A 5,519-nucleotide genomic window follows, 5' to 3' on the forward strand; every position below is an offset into this window, starting at 1 on the left:
AACCAACACTCTCTTTGTTGACACACAAATTTCTCAACCTTTCCCTCCAAAGTGTGACTGCAGGCTTCACCTTATCTCCCAGTGGTCCTGGTGTTACTCTGTTAAGTAAATAACCATTCATGCCTATATCTAGGGCTTGCCATAGAGAGTAGTTTACCCAGTAGTGGATGAGGGCCTCTGAGTGCAAAATACCTCTAGCGTTGCCTGTTGCTGTTGATTTGGGGATTCATGGATTCATTGATTTAGGTATCTAAGACTTTATAATCTTCATAACCCCTCAATTAAAGTGTACATACTCCTAGCTTTAGGACATGATGCTCAATGCCATAATGAATATTAAATGGGACATAGATTCAGAGTCAGAGGATAGCATTATGGGAGTGATCAGAAAGAAAGGATCTGCAGAGGGTGTTAGAATGGTAGAAAGAACAGTCAACCCCTAATCAAGAGATAAAGGGATAGTATTAAACCCAAAATCAAGTGGGCTCCAGTCATGTGCTCTGCCAATAACCTGTGTTGGTAAGGTAAGTCTCTTCTGGCCTCAGTTTCCTCATCTGTAAAATAATTGCTTATACATAGTGCTTAAAGTTATAAAAAAAGTACTTGAAATACATTATCCCATGTGAACCTTATAAGAATCCTGTGATATGGGTGATAGAATTGTGCCCATTTTATAGGTAAAGAAACAGGCTCAATGAAAGGGAATAACTTCCCCAAAGGGAATAATTGCAATGACAGTATTTGAAGCCAGGTTTTCTGACTTGATGATCTTGTCAAATGAACCAAACCAGCCTCTAACCTGTGGATGGCCAGAGCCCAACTGAGTAGATATGGGACAAGAGAGTCAGGAATCAAAAAGAAGTTTAATTTCAAAGTGAGAGAAACGGCTTAAAAGCAAGGAGGTGAATTAGACACGTGTCCCAGAGTCCCAACCCTAAGGGGGAAGGGAGGAGGACTCACTTTAGCGTGGCTGAACCTTGATTTATATACTTGTGGCTAGACAAAGAGTGAAACAGTGTAGTGTAGCAATAGTAGTGAGCAAAACAGCGACAGTGAGGTAAGGTTGTCTAGGAACAAAAAGTCCCTTCATAGCAAAGCTTCATGTCTGGGCCTGTCGGTGCTTGCCCCAGCTCAGGGACCATCAGTTCCGGAAGCTGAGCACAAAGGATTGTTGTTATGCCAAGTTCAGGGCGCAGCTTGCTTGCTGGGTCTTAGCTCTGGAAAACAGGGTGTCTCCTAATAGTTTCTTGACAATCTACCTCCCTGTACTGCTAAACACTGGATTGAGAGTCAGGTAACCTGAGTTCAAATCCTGGTGCTACCTAGAGGTGGGTCCACAGGCGAGTCATTTTACCCTCGGCCTCTGTGTCCTTATCTATAAAATTATTAGAATAGACTCAACTAAATTCAACCATAATATTTAGGAAGCACGTCCACTGCAAGGCACTAGTGGTTCAAAGGTGAAAAACAAAGTCCTTGACCTCTAGGGGCTGAGCCACAAAGAAAGAAAAAGATTTCAACAGGCAGAGATGTAGAGAAAATGCGTTCCAGGTATGGGGGTGGGGGCAAAGCTCATAAAAATTCATGGAGGCCAAAGACAAAGGAGCAGCAAGTAGTCCTATTCGCCTGGAACAGTGTGAAAAGGAATAGATTGAAACAAGGCTAGAAAGGTAAATTGGAACCAAATTAGGTGGGCCTTCAATGATAGGCTAAAGAATTTATACTTTATCCTGTAGGTAATGGTGAGTTTCTAAAAGTTTTTAATCAGCGGAATAACAAGGTTAAATCTGTGCATTAAGAAAAAATATTTGGGCATTGTGTAAAGAAGCCATTCCAATAGAGAGAGGTTGGGGGGCCTCAACAAGAGTGGTAGAAGTGGAAATTGAGAGGAAAAGACAGAGGAGAAAGGTATTGCCCAAGTCACAGCTGCCACTTCCTCTGTGACCTCAAAGTGCCCTTCTAGCTCTGAGATTTTCTTGTTCTATTTCACAATTTTGTTTCAGCAGAAATGCTCGGCACCTCTCCTCTGGAATACACATTCCTCTCTAAATCTCCTCCTCCTTATCTCACATCAGTCAGGTCCCTTCTACCACTGTGCTCCTTCAACTCTGTCTCACATGAAGAAGTGGCGTTCCTCTTTACCGAGGCCGACCCCTCTATGTGCACAAGTGATTCTGGTCCTTCCCATCTTCTCCAGCGGGCATCTTCCCTGTACCCTCCCTATGCTCTCACTAAGAATCTTCAATCTCTTCCTGTCTACTGGTTACTGCCCTATTTCCTACAAACACAACCTGAAAAACCCCCTTGCTTCATCCACCCCTCCCAGCTAGCCGTTGTCCCTGACCCTCCCTCTTATGGCTCAGTTCCTTGAGAAGACCACCAGGACTTGGCGCCTCCACTTCCTTCTCACTCTATTCTTAGTTCTCCGGAGTTTGGCTTCTGACCTCATCATTTAACTGAAACTTCTCTCTCTAAATTTACCAACAATTCCTCAATTGCAGAATAACTGCTTTTTCTCAGTTCTTTTCCTTTTTTATCTCTCTGTAGCCTTTGACACTGTTGATCCTCCTCTTCTTGATTCTCTCTTCCCTCTCTCTCTCTTTTTTGTGTGACACCTATCTCTTCTGGTTCTCCCACCTGTCAGACTGCTCTTTCTCAGTAACCTTTGCTAGATCTTCATCCAGCTCATGTCCTCTAAGCATGAGTGTCTCCCAATGCTCTGTCTTGGGCCCTCTTCCCTTCTCCCTCGATACTATTTGATATTGTGATCAGCTCACATGGATTCAAGTATCATCTCTTTGCTGATGATTCACAGATCTTATTCAGCCCTAACTTCTCTCCTTACCTCCAGTCTCACATATCCAGCTGCCTATTAGACAACTTGAATGAGGTGTTTCTTAGATATTTGTACAATTTATCCAAAACTGAACTTATCTTGCCCTCTGCTGTCAAGAACACCACTATCTTCCCAGTGTTCCAGGCTCATAAGTAGGTATGATCCTCAATTCCTCACCCTTGTCACCATATCCAATCAAATTAAGTTCTGTCAATTCTACCTTTGTAACATCTCTCATTTAAACCCCCATTTTCTTCTCTGACACTGTACCATTATGGTTCAGTCCCTCTTCACCTCATGCCTAGACTATTGAAGTATCTTTCTGGTTGGTCTCCCTGACTCATGTCATTACCTCTCTATTCTATCCTCCACTCAGTGAAGGATATCAACTTGATCTTCCTAATGCACAGATCTGACCATGTCATTCCACTACTCAATAAATTCAAGTGACTTCCCTCTTACCTCCAGGATCAAATATAAAAGCCCTCTGTTGGGCATTCAAAGCCATTCATAATCTAGTCCCTTCCTACCTTTCTATTCTTTTTACACTTTACTCCCTCCTGACAATGGCTTCTTTGCTTTTTCATTGGCTATTATCTATGCCTGGAATTCTCTCCTCATCTCTGTCTCTTTGCCTCTTTGGTCTCCTACAGATCCCAGATAAAATTCCACCTTCCACAAGTAGCCTGTCCTTATTACCCTTAATGCTAATCTCTTTCCTCTGTTGACAGTCTCCAAGTTATCCTATTAGATGAGAGGGGTCAGTGGTCAGGTGAGACCTTGATCCCAACAGTGTCCTTAACATTTCAAGAATTCCAGAACATGAGATGATATTGACTTCAAAGTGTCTGTTTAAAAGTTACTGAAAAGCTAAGCATCTAAATCAATGCTTTGTTCTCCTAGGTGTATGATTGATGAATTTTTGGTATCAGTGTTATAGCTGAAACCCATACTTGGGCTATGAAAGATGAAGGGGGAGCATTGCTGCATTTCTTATTTGAAAGGCTTTCATTTTAGTCCATAGCTAACAATGCAAAAAAGACTCATGTACTTCTTCCTCAGCCTCTAATGTCCTTGCTACCATTCTTCCCACCCCCCCTTTCTTTTTTCTAAGAGATTACAGGTTGGGAGTAGGGACAGTCTTGGGCTAGGCAGAGAAGCAAAAGGAAACGAGAAAGAGGATCAGCTCAATCTCGCTAGCCCCATCCCTTCATTTCAAATCCTAGTCATAAATTTGAGTTAAAAGCAGTTTGTCACTGCCCTCTCTCCACCACAACATCCTGCTTGAGAGAGCAGTGGCTGGGGGAGAGGGGCAGTTAGGAGAATTGGAAAGACCAGCCGAGCAAATTCTAATTTGGGAATCAAGGTTTGGATGGTTAGTAGCAGAGCCAAGATTCAAACCTAGTGCTTTTTCTACTAAGCAAGTACCAGAGTTGCTTAAACGTAATAAATTCAGTTTAATTCAGCACATTTATTCTGTGCTTACTACATGCAAAGCAAGTCAATAAATAATTGTTAAATACCTACTTTGTGTTAGATAATCTCTCTAAGCCTTGGGAATAAGACAGTGAAAAAATTCATGGCTTCTGCAGTCAGGAGCTCATGGTTTAGTAGCAGGATGAGACATACATACAAATAGCTATTATACAACTTGGAAAGTGAGTGTGTAGTGTAGGGGTCAAACAGTGTAGCTCAGGAAATTCAAGCTGGAGGAATCAGAAAAACCCCATGGAAAAAACACTAAGTAAATTTACCTGGGGATAAATCTTGCCTCTGACATTTACCAGTTGTGTGAGCATGAAAGAAAAATCTCCCAAATTGCTTAAGCCTCAGATTCCTTATCTGTAAAAAACAATGGGTTGATAATACCTACTACAGGATGGTTTTGAGGATCAAGTGAGATAATGCATATAAAATGCTTTATAAATCTTTAAAACTGTCAGTTGCTTTTATTACCGTCATCACTGTCCTGCTCCTCATCTTTATTATCTCATCCTCATCTTTTTTTTTAATTGAACAAAATTTTGAATTTAAATGCATCTTCTGTAGGCTCACTGAAAGCCTCCTCAATGTCCATCAGTTGAGGAATGACTGACTAATTTGTGGTAAATGAATGTGACAGAATACTATTTTCTGTAAGAAATGACAAAGGGAATAGTTTCAGAAAACCCTGGGAAAACTTATATGAACTGATGCAAAATGAAGTGAGCAGAAGTAGGAGAACACTGTGTACATATTGTAACAATGTTGTAGGCAATGTAACATTGTAGCAATCTAAGTTATTGTAGCAACATTGTAACACAGCTGTGAAAGATTTAGTTACTCTGATTAGTACAATGATCCATGACAATTCCAAAGGAATCATGATGAAAAATGCTATCTACCTCCAGAAAGAGAAATGATAGACTCTGCATGCAGATTGAAGCATGTTTTTTCACTTTATTTTTCTTGCTTTTTTATTTCATAACAGGGCTAATACATTTTAACATTGTAACATAACATACTAAATATATTTGGCATGACTGATAAGTATAATAAGTATTATTTCCTGCCTTCCCAATAGGTAGAAGAAAGATGGAGGGAAAGAATTTGGAACTGAAAATAATAAGATAAAAATTAAAGTACCCAGCAAAAATGAGCATGATCTTTCAGGGGAGGAGATGGATATTCAACGAAATAGGGG

This window comes from Vombatus ursinus, unplaced genomic scaffold, assembly GCF_900497805.2.
Source record: "Vombatus ursinus unplaced genomic scaffold, bare-nosed wombat genome assembly UNPS02014820.1, whole genome shotgun sequence".
NCBI classification, from domain to species: Eukaryota; Metazoa; Chordata; class Mammalia; order Diprotodontia; family Vombatidae; genus Vombatus; species Vombatus ursinus.